Raw genomic sequence first — 15,238 nt, 5'->3', positions numbered from 1 at the left:
ACACACACACAAACACACACACTCAATTAGCCTGGCATTAATAAAAGAGAAATTCAGAAAACATAATATAGAATCTGAACCTTTTCTGGGGTGAGTATTTTTCAAAATTTTTCACAAGTTGTCAACTGTCAAATCCTTGAATTATTCTTTCCTGAATGTCTTTCTGAACCAATTTTTTAATAAATTATCTGGCTTGTGTTGTGGTGGGTCATTTGTGATTACATCCATCTTGTCCAGTTACAGCAGTAACATGTGTAAATTGGATCTCTAAGGAGTGATAAAGTGATGCAAATAGTGCTTTTCACCTTGGGTTACCATAGCCACAGTCATTATGTGCAGTAGCTACCGTACTGTGTTCTTCTGTGAAATCCCCTAACAAATGCTTCACCTCATGTCACTTCCAAGCAACTGATAAGAGTAGAAACATTGAAAAGTTTGGAGCCAGCATAACTTCATGGCTAAAAATGCCATTCCAGGAAATTATCTTCAGAGCTATTATTAGGTTGGTTTTAGTATGCTTGGAAATTCTTTACAGTGGCCATATGTTGCCAGATTCAAGAGGGAAATATGCATTTGGGGGTAATAGGAATGGGGCAAAGAATAACCTCTGATAACTGAAAAAATTTTCAAGGCATGAAGTGCAATAGGAATAATGAGCTCCTCGGTTCCTGGGTGTATGTCAGTCCCAGGAGACTAATAGGGAAGTGCCAACGCGTCTGTGTGCCTGGGGAGCTCTAGGGCATGGCTCCTGGGGCAATTGTCAGAAATCAGGATTATTATTTATCTTCCACTTAGGTCAGAGAGCGAAACAAATAAGTAAATGCCCAATAGGAATAATGTATTCATGGGTATGAAAGAAGAAGTCTTTCAAAGTGCTGCCTTGTCACCAGACTGTATTCCAATATACTTATTACTTTGGGTTGTGAGATGCTAATGCGCAGAAACACTGGGTGAAATGAAGTTTTCACATTAACTTACTGCAGGACTGCTCAGAGCCTTTAATATGATTTATTCCTTTGAGAATCTCAAGACAGACATAAAATGACACACTGATTTTTGTTTTTACTAGATGCTTCCTTGCAGCACAGTTCAAGATGCTGTGTGCTATCGGACAGTTAAGACGCTCTGTGACTTCCCTTTTGGAACTGTAAATCATTGTCATCACATTATTGTTACTGTATTTTTTGTTTCTTAAAAAACGGGCCTAAAGAAAGGCAGACTGGTCACAGACTTTTGGGTACTTTATGGGGTGAGCATAATCCTATTAGATTATTTAAAAGAATTCTTGTAAGCCTAGTATCTTGTAACTCTTAATTTTCATAACTTTTCTAATTGTGTATTTTAAGGCTATATCGCTTTTGAGAAAGCTTTTATTTTAGTAGTACAAAAAAGATACATACTTAAGACCAAAAAAAAAAAAAAAAGGTACATACTCAGGACAGAATTTTAAAGGATCAAAATCAACACAAACAAGAAGATAAAAACCACTCATAATCCTTTCAAGCAGATACAAGGACTATTAACAAGGAGATGTAGATTTTTTTCTTCATTTGCATCTTATATTTTTTAATTATAAATATGTGTTTTTTTAAGCACCATCAACACCTTTGTATGCCATTACCTACCCTCACTTTGTTTTCAATTACTACCATATTTTATTTATATAATCATCCCTCCATTGTCAGATATTTAGTCTAACAGACTTCCTGCGTTTCCCAGGTTTATTCTGGTAGCATTCTCAGAGACTCCAGTGATATGAATATTAGAACAGATGACAGTGTTCTTGGTTCTGTAAGCCTTGTCCTAGAAACTTCACATGTCTCAATTGCGGTGTCAGAGAGCAGAGGCACCCACCATGATCTGCCGCCTGGAGTCCCTGAAGTCATACTCACAGTGCTGCTGACAGCCATCACTTCCCAACCTGGCTCATTAATCTGCAACCGCAACGTATTCCCAGGCCACTAATATTTCAGAGGAACAATATAGGCCATTGAAACCTGCAATTTATGGGTCAAATCCACAGAACAGTACTAAGTCAACCCTTCTGGCTCTTGGGATGAGAATACTGTAGCATCTGGGGGCCCTTATGACAGCAGCATGAAACAGTCCCATTTTTTTTTTTTTCTTTCCAGTCCCATGTTTTGTTTGAAGTCTTCCAGCTTATTTATCCCAAAACTTATTCTATAATGAATGCCCATATCACTCACATGATACATAGTATGGTCAGCCCAGTCTGGGGCAGTTATTGAGAGGCTGAAATTAGCAAGACCTGGTAGTCTGTTTGATGAGCCAGCTCCAATCATGATTTGAGCTGACTATTGAGGATAGCTATCTGGAGATTCTCTATCATAGTTCTTCTGGGAATCAGGTCAAGGAAGACATGAGGGAGGCTGGTGGGCTAGATCTCCCCAGTCTAAGTGCAGCTCCATGCTCTGTTGTGAGGATGGGGTCTTGGTTATCTTTCATCCTAGCTGCCCTTTCTGTGATGCACCTTGGAGTAATGTAATATATCATATAAAGGAAGTCAATTTGGACTAGAGATACTGTGGCTATCTGTATGTGTCAAATAATTGTGAAAATCTGCAGCTACAAACTCTAAAAAAATTTTTTTAGTTGCCAAGAGGTTGGATTTCATTAATATTTTGAAAAGGCATTTGGTTAAGGGACTTGTACCAGCAGGCAGTATTGTGAAGTGTTAAAACTATAGATCATGTAGTCAGACAACTCAAGTTCCCGTTCTGCTGTTCCCTAGCTGTGCCACTGCTCTGCAATCCTTTCCACAGCGAGAAGACAGGAAAGTGTGCCTACTTCAGAGTCACGAAAACGAAATGGAATAAATATCAGGAAAGCACTCACTATCAGTCTGGGCACATAGCTTCATAAATGCTATTGCAAATTTTTATATATGAAGAAAATCATACATATCTTTAAATACTTTAATACATTTTATTATGAATTAGGATACTATTGTTAATTTTCTCTCTTATGGGCAGGCACTGTGTTAACTCTCAGGGGTAGAAGGTTCCATAACACATTGTCCTCTAAGGAGTTGAAGTCCAGTAGGTCGTCACCTGGAGTTTATTTTAATATAGTGTTGTGAGTCATGAAATAAATGACACGGAAGTATGTACGAGATGTTGTTGCAAAGGTGCCCTGCTCAGTGTAGACAGATGTGGGGCAGATTTGCTGGAGCCATACGGCACAGCAGTGGTGTTTTATTTGCCAGGCATCAGCGTGGGCAGTGGACATGTGGTTACCGCCTTCCTCCAGGTCTTTCAACTCAGGCTTCAATCTAAAGAACTGAAGAGAACTCAAGTGTTTTTGTTTTGGCCACTGGCTTTTATTGCGCTACAGAAGACATGATAAAACAAGTCCCTCCTATTCTGTCTACAAAGTAACTTTTGTAATAATATATATATCTTTTTATAGCTTCGTTCAGAGAATTCATGTGGGTTGTTTTTTCAACTTCTTTAATATTTATGCCAAACTACAGTCTATTCAAGTGTCCAAAAACCTGGACCAAGTCGATAGTTTCTGGTGTTTAAACAAAAATAAGCAAAAAGACAAAACAAAATGAAACAACAACAACAAAAAAACAAAACAAAAAGAAAAAAATCAAGAGGTGATTGTATTTTAAAGGAAACATATTATGGTATAATATGGAAACATATTATAGTCATTAAAATGACAAATCTATTAGCCTTCCATCCTTACTTTCTGTAGTTTATCATATTTTTCCTTCTCCCTGAGCTATTCAGTTGGCAGCAAATAGAGAATCTCAAAATCTGACTTACTGTAACGATTTGGATTTTTTTGTATTTTTGTCTGGGGCATTTTACTTTCCTAATTAGGAACATGGCTTCAGTGGCTACTGGCTAAAAAACAGCCTGGTATTGCTTCTCACCCCGTTAGGAAAAGGGGAAGGCTGGAACACGCCTTTGATTCTCATTAGATGGCTGATACGTTTCATTTGTACATTTTGCAGAAGCTGTTCAGACAAGTGTGGCTACCCCACTGTGGCCAGGTTTGCTAATTGGGGAATGTGAAAGAGTATCCGTATCATCTCAATATCTTTGGGGAATTTGCCAGATTGGAGTCTTAATCCCATTGTTTTTCTTATCCTCAAGGCACAGAAAGGCACTATCTCAAATTTTTGGTCTCCCTTCAGACACGAAAGCGGCTCACAATGATCAAACATCAGATGTGAATGAACCATAAAAGCCAAACTTCTTTCTGGTGGGTGAACACCTTGAGCCTATCCATATTGTGTTAGAACACTGGATGGAGGAGATGGCTCTGGAAGAGCTTTTTAAAAAATTGGGAAAAAAATTTTTTTTTTTTTTTAAATTTGAGAAATAGCAATGTATCAGGACAGAGAGTAGCTATACTTGTGGCAAATGTTGGCAAATGTAGCCAAATGTATGAATTTGCTGAATCACTGTGTTGTACCCCTGAAAGTAATGAAACATTATGGAGCAGCTTTAAAAAAAAAACGCTTATAAAAAGCTATTCAAGGAGGTTCTAAGTATTACACAGGTACGTTTATCAAGCTGTCATTCTCAGTGAAATGCAGGGCAGCATGTGACGCAGCAGCAGTTTTTTCACTTGCTTGAAAAGGATTTCAGTGAGTTTACAAGTATAATTGCTTTAGAAATGTCATCACAACATCTTATAAGGAGAATGTCTCTAGAGTGATTACCCATTTGTAACCAAAGTAAAAGAACCAGTAGAATCTAAAGCTAAAACTCGGGTCTCTGATTCTATTAAGAGACTTGTTATCTTCTGGAAAAGAGACCACACTGTGCCTTTCAAGGACAGACAAGCCAAGGTAAGCTGGTCTTTCTCCATCTTCCCATGAAAGATGTACACTAGGAAGACCATTATTCAGATAGGGCTGACTTTTTTATAGAGAAAAATCTAGACTTTGTTTGGGTGCCATCTATTTCTTGACGTCAAATTTAGTTTTCTACCGGGGGCACGATTGTTTACACGGAAGACAGGTCCATGCACTGAGCCTTCATGCAAAGATACAAAATGGAGGCTCCTTTTAGTCTGAGTGGATTTAAAGATCCTGTGACCCACAAGAATGCCATTGCCCTGACCTGATTCCTTTTTATTTTTGAATTCTGACCTGTGTTAGAGAGTGCTTTTGAAATGCAGACCAGCACACCATATTTTGTCCAGTAAAGTTCTCTTTTCAGATAACAATCTACCACAGAATTCAACCCTTCACTGACATAGAAGTCCAACACTGAGCCTGCTTTTGTTAAAAACTCTGATTTCATCCTTACAGTTTAAATTTTAATGTTGGAAGTAGTCTTAGGAACGGGGGGGGATTATGTTAAGTGAAGTAAGTCAAGCAGAGAAAGACAATTATCATATAGTTTCACTCATACGTGGAACATAAGCAATAGCACGGAGGTCCATAGGGGAAGGGAGGGAAATCTGAAGGGAGAGAAATCAGAGAAGGAGACAAACCATGAGAAACTATGGACCCCAGGAAACAGACTGGGGATTTTAGAAGGGAGGGGGTGGAGGAGGGGGTAACAGGGTGATGGGTATTAAGGAGGGAACGTGTTGTGATGAGCACTGGGTGTTATACGTAACTAATGAGTCATTGAACACTACATCAAACACTAATGATGTGCTATACAGTGGCTAACTGAACTTAATAACATAAAATGTGAAAGCTTACCAAATCNGGGTGGAGGAGGGGGTAACAGGGTGATGGGTATTAAGGAGGGAACGTGTTGTGATGAGCACTGGGTGTTATATGTAACAAGTGAATCATTGAACACTACATCAAACATTAATGATGTGCTATACAGTGGCTAACTGAACTTAGTAACATAAAATGTGAAAGCTTACCAAATTTGCCCCCCAAAAGAGATGATTTAAGACAATCATCTACTCCAGGGACAAATGACAGCATCTTAGATATAGATGCTTCTTAAGAGCTATAGGAAGAGACTTTTTAGAATTTCCCTTGGGAATTTGTGCTAGGATCTGATCAAATTCACGTAAAGATGTCATTTTTCCGTACAGACTAACTATTCCTATAATTTCAGCACGTATCTTCCAGTTTTACCCTGGGACTTGGTGGGAGATGGTCAAATCAGTTCCCTTTTATAGTACTCATGTGAAGACAGATCAAAACCTTCAGCTTTCCTTTCCCCAGATTAAGACATGTCCACTTCAATGGTGGCACCAAAAATATATGTACCCCACATAGTTATTCCATTGTTCAGTGTCACTTTTCAATGAGCAAATCAGCAAATAGCTACCTTTGGGTATGGTTTTCACCTGACTCATTGGTGCTGAAATATCGTCAGGATCTTTCTGAATTTTGTTTAAAGAACCGAATTTCCCTGAGATCCTCACTGTACGATCTGCAAGGGTCACTGGTGCCTCTATTTTTGTTTTTGTTAAATTAATTTCCCAGTCTGGGAGTTTTGAGCTCATAACCTCTACAAGGAGACAGAGCCATCTGCTTCCTCTGAGCTGTGGGGCTTAGAGGGAGCTGTATTTCAAGGACAAGGAAGCCAGGGAGGGGATGGGGGACACGCTTGTTTTCACTTTCAGGGACAACAGTGGGAGTGAATCTAAACTCTGGTAGGAGACTGCATTAGGTGCCAAACCGCTACTGTCATTTGCATAATGTGTAATCTAAGGTGTTGCTTCATCTCTGATAGGCATGTTTAGCAAGGGGAGGCGAAATTCCACATCGCCCCTCTGCCTGCCCCTTAAGAAACCAATCACATTCCTTCTCTCCATCAACTCCACAGAGGCAGGGACCTTTCTGCTCCGCTGAACTTGCTTCTTGTCTCTACTTAGCAAATTGACTGATGGCACTGGCTCTTCCGCTGCCGCTCCCTCTGGTGCTAAGTGTGGCTGCCCCCCCCTACAAAGGAAACAAACTGACTGGAAACATGACTGGCTGGTTCGGGGTGCTTTTTTTGTAACGTTCCTTTTGTAAAACTGCATCCTGTCCCTCCATAGGACTTACCCTTTGAAGACTTCAGAGGAACATAAAGTTTGGAAAGTAGTGCGCTATTAAAATCGAACCATTGGCTGTTCGTGTCATTGCAGATTAACTTGATTTTAATATGCTGTTATTGAAGGTGGCTCTTTGGCATAGAATTCTGGTTTTACCTGGACATATAACTGCATGTTTATGAACAGCATCAAATGCTTTTGTTTTAACAAGTGGATCCTCTCGTTTTAATAAAATTCCTAACAGTAAATAGTTAGTGCAATTTCTATTTTAAAATACACAGCGACCAGAAGGGAGACTCCCACAACTTTGGCTTTTGCAACATGGTCTTGACTTTGTTGCTGTTCCCACTCTAGAGTAACGGCGCTGCTTAGTACATTCTCTGGGAGGGTCAAGGGTAGGAGGTTTCTACATCCCTCCTATTACAAACTTTCCTTTTTAAAAAAGATTTATTTATTTTAGAGAGAGAGAGAGAGAGAGTGCATGAGCCTGTGTGCATGTGGTAGGGGGAGGGGGAGAGGGAGAGAATCTCAAGCAGACCCCCTGCTGAGCTCGGACCCTGAAGCTGGGGCCCAATCCCAGGACCCTGAGATCATGACCTGAGCTGTAATCAAGTCTGACGCCTAACCAACTGAGCCGCCCAGGCGCCCCACTATAAACTTTTTCTAAACATTTATATGAATACTTGTTATAAACATAACACATTTTCTCTAATTCCCAAATAATCATCCTCCTTTTTAGCAATGAAGAAATTGAGGCCTAGAGTATTTAAGAGACTTTTTCCCATTCTTTTTGGTCGAGCCACATAAAATTGCCACTATGTTATTGCCACTACGTAGCTTAAAAACAGTTGAAATATGCAGCTTCTCATGGCTCAACCCAAGAGCTATCTGGGAGAGCCAGGATTCACGAGTCAGCCAGGGTCAAAGTCAGCCTTCCTTCCACTACGCTGTGATGCTGCCTTATTTCCTTATATTCTGTGTTGTTACAAGAATACAGCCTTGTATGCCATACGTACTCAATGTGTGTGGTTAATAAATATCTGTTGTTTGGCTTTCTAAAAATGGATTTACAGGAAGCACCATAGAGCTATGTTTTGTAACCAGTTAGTAAAGTATTAGGTCTCAGTTTTCACTGGTGTAAATTATAAAGGTTATCAAGGTGTATTAGATCCTATTTCTTGAATCATTAATTCTGCTACTCTCTACATATGGTACAAGTTTCCCAACATCCAAACAGTGTGCAGAGTGATGGGCTCTTCTCAGAACAAGTGAAATCCTGCATCTCTTCTTCCTGCATTTTCTCCTGCCAGCGAGGCTTAGCAATTTCACAGCTCTTATGATATAACTGAGAAAGCACTTAGATAATTTGCCTTCAAAATATCCCTCCCTTTTCTTTTCCACTCTATTAACATCTCCTTCCACACTTTAATTCCTTTCCCTGCAACACTTTCTTCTAGAGATGATACTTTAATTTTTTGGCCACAGGTATTTAGCTCAAATCCCTACATTGGCCATTTTAAGAACATATCTGCACATTTTGGAAGAACCCAGGTGGTTTTCATTTTGAGTATATCCAAAAGATATGAATTTTAAGAGCAAATCAATGACTGCACAATTTATAGTGTAATTACATAGTAATTACTCAATTTGCTTGTGAACACTGACTCCTCTCGATGGGTTTTAAACAGATGTCACAGCAGATGCACTTCATTTAAAGGAGAATTTCTATTAACTGCAGCAGTAGTTGGGCTTATTATGCCAGTGGTGCTGAATTAAATTGGTAAGAGAGGGCACTGTTGAAAACTATTAGGGACTATGACTCAGACAGGAGAGGGACAGAAGTTGTCACACATGGGAGGATTGCCAAGAGTAAGTGTATCAAATATGGTGTTAGTCTTTCAAAGGATTGATGAATAATTGGCTTTGGGGTTATATGACAGTTTTCGATAGTAATAATTGAATTTTGTACAGAACTTTCTAGTGTGCAAACTTATTTCTACCACATTCTCTCATTTGATTATCACTGGAATCCAGGATGTAGGTATGAGTGTCCTGAGGCTCAGAGGTCACCCAGATTCTCATGGGGGTGTGTGTGGTGGAGCCCAACCTGGCGCCCGGGCTGCCTGGCTCCCAAGCCACTTCTCTTTTCATCACACCATGCTGCCTCTTCAAGCCAAGAGTCAGTGCAGTCAACAAATCAATTAGATGGTGCATGTGTTTTTAATCAAATTGACTGACGTCTTGATTTGTTAATTCAAAATCAAAGCGATTAAATCACTTGTTTGTGAAAATACAGGTTAAGAAGCGCGCATTTACTTTTCGTTCAAACTCTCGGTTTTGGTGGTATATATTTTCAAACAGCTACAGTTCTAAATCAACTTTTTGTGCAACAAAGGAGAGTGCCAGACGTGCACCAGCCTTTTCAACTAAATCCGGACACAGCCGGGATAATCACCACTGGCACCATCCTCTTCAAATGTGTAGAACGATGTGCCCATATTGATATGGATGCTTTAAAAGTATGAGCAAGTTTGAAATCGAAGAATGTACGAACGCCTCAGTGGAAATATTGATAGCCCGGAATCACTTGCATCTATTTTTGATTTTCCTTTCAGACCAACACGTGTATTTATTTGTTTTTAACATGACTTGATCCCTACTCCACCCCATTCCAGCTTCGTGTTTGGCCTCATCCCAATCTGGGCAATGGTCTGTTTGGCCCACAGCCTGCCTACTACTGACCCTGCTCCCTGCTCTGTAACAAAGGCCGGCCTTAGAGGGGCTTGTCATTGAGGAGGCTGCTCAGGTGGCAAGGGCTCCAGAGAATTTCCTTTGGCTTAGTCCTGAGGGCATTTCCCTGGGGCAGGACTTCCAGATGGTGGTTGGTGAGAACAACAGAGAGAAATGATCTGATTGTCAGTCAAGAGGACTCCCACACAAATGCTTAGCTGGAAAAATCTGCTTTTGCTCTTTCTTCATGGTTCTGCTTCCTCATAAAAAATCATCAGCGCCCTCTAGAGATTTCTTTCCTCTCTCCTTTCCTCCCCAGAGACTCTGCAGTAGCTAGATGGTAGCCCTTTCTGCTGCTTTTCTCATTTCCTCACCTGAAGGAGCTGGCTGTCCCGATGTGCTCTCTCCTCGCTCACCTCTCACGTCACTCACCTCTTCCTTTCTCCTGCTTGGGATCTGTACCCCACCTTGGGAACACATACCTCCTATAGGCTTCTCTTTCTATTACTTCCTGTGCTCTCTGGCCTTCCTCCCTCAAGCCTGAGGATGGTCCTCCCAGACTTGTTCTGCAGGGCCCGTCAGTAAGCCAGCAGCTGAGTCTCAGCTGGGGGAGTGGTGGCCGTGAGGCCAGTGGAGAAGGAACCAGAGGAGGAGGAAAGGCGGCAAACGAGACTTGTGGAGAGTGGGGATGGGGAAGGGGAGGGCAGAGGGTCCTGCAGCCTGAAAATGAAACTAGTAAGTGGGGCAAGACTTGGCTCTTCTGTTCCGTTCCAATTTTATATATAATACTTTGTATATCTGTTACATTAGAAATCTAATACTAATATAATATAAATACATTAATACAGTATTAGGAATATTTTAATCAATATGAGAAATAATTTCTGCAAAATGTCTGACATAGTGAGTGAAACATAAAAGACACTCAATAAAAGATGGTTATTACATTATTGTTTTTTAAGACCTAAAGTGACTCAAATAAATGACTTGGATTCAAACCACGGAGCAAAATCTAGTTTTGATAAACGCAGCACTGCCTCCTTGGGAAAGGTTCTCTATGTGGTACTATCCAGAGTGGCAGTCAGTTGTGAAGGATGTCACAGGAAATGTATAATACTAGTCGCCAAGTGCTGAAGTTTACATGATTTCGGAGACAGGAGAGTGTAAATGTAAGGACCTAGATTCCACTCCTAGACATGCATTAGTCTTGAAACATTCTGCAACCTCCATAGGTCTCTGTTTCCTAACCTGCCAAATGAAGATGCCATAGAACCAAGTGCAAGCCCTCGTTCTTAGCTCACATGGGATCAGAGGTGCACAGCTCATGACACAGGACTTAGCGCACAGTCAACACTCAATAAAGGCTGTCCCTTATTGGGTTTCGGTTTTAAAAATTAGAGCCGATTTAAGTTTATCCTTGTAAAGACACTGATTTTACTCACATGCCCTCTGATTAACTTTCCTGGGAGACAAAGAAAGGGGCGTGGCTTAAGACCCACTGGGAGTGTGCGACCCATGAGAAATTTTTCTCTTACGTGGACTGAGATAAGAAAAATACTAGCAACCACTACACTGCAGAATATCAGAACAAAAATATCAGAACCCACTAAAGTGGGTTTCTCATCAACTATATAATCTCTGCCTATCATATTTCTGGCCGTTTCAAATGCCCGTAGGCCATTTTCCACAGTTATATTAATTAATTTATAAGGCAGTTTATCATATGCTAGACTTATTTCAGTAGAGTATGAGGGATATTTTGTGCTTTTAGGAAAGGTATGAGAAGCCATTTGTGGAATCTCAAGTAGATTTTATTAGTGAAGAAGGATTTGTTGACCATATCATATTATAGGGCATTTTCCAAATGCCTTAATACTATATGGTTTATGCTAATTCATTCGACCAACATCTATAGAGCAACTGCTACTTTCCTGCTCTGGCCTAGGTCAGAGAGCCAAAGATGTGTGAGACAGGTCGCAGCCTGGTGAGAAAGCATGGTGCCTTGCACACAGCTGAATAAATGTTTGCTGAGGCAACTGGAAAATACATCCTTACTTAATCATATTTGCTGTTAGAGAGCTAAGAACAAGCTAGCCTAGCAGGAAAGGGGAGGGAGCAACTACTCTGGGTTGCCACATGTTTGCTGCCTGGAGAAGTCTTTACTGTGTTTACAGATCTCTCTGTGCTGTCTCTTCAAGGCTCAGTAAAATTTACCAAGAATACCTGCCCTCAAATCCCAGGACAGAGCACTGTGATGTGCCCAACCCTAACTCCAACTCCCATCCTTGGGACTCCTTTTTTTCTCTTTTCAACCTAGGAATTATATAATGTTCTGGTTTCCATTCTAGTGTTTTCAGTGGCCGAGGCTCAGCTCAGGAAGGTCTTTGGTTATAGCACATCCAAGGCCAGAAACAAACACAGCATCGGAAATGCAAACTTGGGCAGTGGCCATGCAATGAAGGGAAACTGCCATGTCTGTGGCCAGAGAGAGGGCAGCGGTGAGTGTTACTTGCAGAGAGCTCACCTGGCTCCCTCTCCTCAGCCCTGCACTGCGCACAGCTGGAACTGCTTAGCTCCATCTTGTTCATTCTGTCTTAGCCAGGTCCAGTCTAGGCCGGCCCAGTTCCCTATAGGCTCCTAAGGTCACAAGGCAAATAAATGACAAAGTTGGTGTTCAAACCCAGGCTGTCTGACTCCGGGGTTCACACTGTACACCACCATATAAGTTGTATTCCCAGCACCTAGTACGGGACCTAGGAAACAGTCCCTCCTTCTGGTTTTCCTTTTTCCTTGTATGTCTCTGTGATGGTTAATTTTATAGGTCAACTTGGCTGGGCCATGGTGCCCAGATATGTGGTCAAACATTATGCTGGGTGTTTCTGTGAGGGTGTTTTAGATGAGATTTACATTTAAGCCAGTGGACTTTGAGTAAAGCAGATTTCTGTCTATAATGTGGTGGGGGGTGGGGAGGGGTAGGATTCCTCCAACTAGATGAAAGCCTGAATAGAACAAAAAGTGGGTCTTCCCTGAGCAAGGGGGAATTCTCCAGCAGACTGCTTTTCTGATGAATAGCAATGCCTGCTATTTCTGTTTTTCCAGCAGAATGCCTTTGGACTCCAACTGTAATTCTTTCCTGAGTCTTCCATCCTGCTGGCCTCCCTTCTCAGATTTCAGACTCACTAAGACCCCACAGTCCTTAAAATAAAACTCCTCTTATGTATACACCCCTCTTTTCCTCTCAAAGTTTTGCCCATTTTCTCCCTTCCTTCCTTCCTTCCTTCCTTCCTTCCTTCCTTCCTTCCTTCCTTCCATCCTTTCTCTCTCTCTCTCTCTCCCCTTATCTTATACTTAATCTATCACCAAGTCCTGCCAGTGTCACTTCGGAAACTTCTATCTTTACTTCACTCCATCCTCACTACCAATGCCTGACCTCTCTGTGGGTATTCTTGGGGTGGCTCCTATAGTCTTTCTAAGTGGTCCACATACACATTCTGTTTCCCTCCAACCTTTTTTTCTTTACAGCCACAGTGATCTTTCTAAAAGACAAAGCCGATCATATCATTCTGTTCTACGACCCGTTTAAAACCATTCAGTGACTTTCTATTTTACTTCGGAAGAAGGTCAGTTCTTAGCATGACTACACGGTGGTTCCCAAGGCTCTGCATGACCTCATTCTGCAGTGTTTCCTCCTCACTCTCTACACTCCAGCTACTCTTACTCTTTTTCAAGTCTTCAAAAATGCTTCTTCACATCACTGGTCCTTTGCACACACTGTTTTTAATTTTAAAACTATGGAACATTATTCCCAGCCTCTCAATTCTCATATCAGGAGTCACTGTGAAGGAGAAATTGTGTTCCACATACCCTTCCCTCGGTTTGCTCAAAAAAATTTTTTTGTCATGTGATCTTATATTATTTACCTAAACTAATACAAATAATGATAGCTAAGGTTTCCTGAGTGTTTATCAAACTCAAGTGTCCAGCATGATGCTATTTTACAATCATTATATTGAAATATTATGTAATTAAAAAATACAACAAAATCTGAGAAGTATGTAATCTTCTTCTTCTTCTTCTTTTTTTTTTTTTTTTTACAGATGAGGAACCTGAGAACCTGTATGGGAAGCTGAGTGCATGTTCAGTAGTGTGCAGTGGGTATTTGGCTCTCCCACTGGACTGTGGACTTGGAGTGAGATGAGGCCAGGTCTGTTATTGATCAGCACTGTTAGAAGACTGCCTGGCATATAGAAGGTGTTTAATACCTACTTGTTGATGGAAATAATGATGACTATTTGAATGAGTAAGGAACTAGGACACATTTTAATATGGGAACTGGGTACCTCTTTCATTCTCCACTCTAGTCACTTATGAGGTTATTTATAAAATTCTTGACAGTTGCTTGCGAATGAGAAAATGGCATCCCCAATGCTAGAGATGCTTTAGAGTACCTTCACTCTTCATCTTGATGACCATCTGCTCCATTTCCAAATGAGGCACCTACTTAGTTTAATTTTCTTCACAGTGAAGGATGATTTTTTTTTGGTCCCAGTCCTTCTAGGGCTTCTAAAACAGACGGAGTCACGCACACATAGACTCATGTTTACAAACATGCACATGCTGTGTTGGGTAAGCACACATAGCTGCTATAATGAATAAACGCTAAGTTTTCGAGCTTTGTTGATAGTTATTTCTTATTTGTATAATAACCTAATAGGGGTGTTCCCACCTGGCCAGACAGCTTTCCACCTGGTCATCTAGGAGCCTGGCTCCTTCCATCATCCCTGGGGGCCCCATAGAGCATCAGGGGAGAGTGAGCATGGGAAGGCACACCTACTTCCTAAAAATCCTGGCCCCCAAATGAAGCACGTCACTCCCACTGATACTTCATTGTGAGAAAGTCTTCACGTGGTCTTACCCAGTTCTAAGGAAGAAAAGGAAATATTGTCTAGTTATATGCCAAGGAAGAAAAGAGAGAAAACATATTTGAGTGAGGCACTGGTCGTCTTTGCCCTAGCTCCCATCCCTATAATACAAAGCACAGACATGCTTTAAGATTAATACAAAGTGCTCTGGTGGATGAGAAGATAGAGCTTAATTTTAATTTTAATTTTAATGTAATAGTGAATATCTTAAAGACCAGTGGAGAGGATTTTGACTGGGTCTTGAAGGAAAGGTAAGTCCTTGATAGAAAGAGATCCTAATGACTGTAACTGAGACCAGTGCCAAAAATGCTGATGTCAGAAGCCAGGAGAGAATGGGGGTATGAGAAAAATACATGCCTCTGCCTTGGCCTTTGTGTATATATATCTCACAATCAAGTAGAAATTATTTCAATAATTCCTTTTTCCTGGTTTTCCTGAACTCCTTCTATAAGTAACTAATTAACAAACAGAATTACCCCCGTCCACCATGAATATCTTATCCTTAATGTGAAAATATGAAATAATTAGAGGGTGCGCTGTGTAAGACCTTTAATGTCATGGAAAACTTCTATTTTCAAGACTGTGCTAAT

General features: G+C 40.8%; 1 protein-coding gene across 18 annotated transcripts in view; it reads right to left on the bottom strand.

Moving 5' to 3' along the window:
* Positions 1-15,238, bottom strand: part of B3GALT1 (beta-1,3-galactosyltransferase 1) — a 341,427-nt gene that overhangs the window by 21,402 nt on the left and 304,787 nt on the right. For 2 of the 18 annotated variants that reach the window (XM_034654682.1, XM_034654694.1), the window contains one exon: positions 14,175-14,289. The exons of 12 other annotated variants lie outside the window; for them this stretch is intronic. The gene's annotated coding sequence lies outside the window, so the exon portion shown is untranslated. Of the gene's footprint in view, positions 1-1,892; positions 1,998-14,174; positions 14,290-14,560; positions 14,648-15,238 lie in introns of all 18 variants that reach the window. 4 more of the 18 variants (XM_034654681.1, XM_034654679.1, XM_034654684.1 and 1 more) reach the window with 4 other exon arrangements.

This window comes from Ailuropoda melanoleuca, chromosome 2, assembly GCF_002007445.2.
Source record: "Ailuropoda melanoleuca isolate Jingjing chromosome 2, ASM200744v2, whole genome shotgun sequence".
Lineage (NCBI taxonomy): Eukaryota > Metazoa > Chordata > Mammalia > Carnivora > Ursidae > Ailuropoda > Ailuropoda melanoleuca.
Note: the sequence above shows the minus strand (reverse complement) of the source record. Positions and strands in the feature narration are given on the sequence as shown.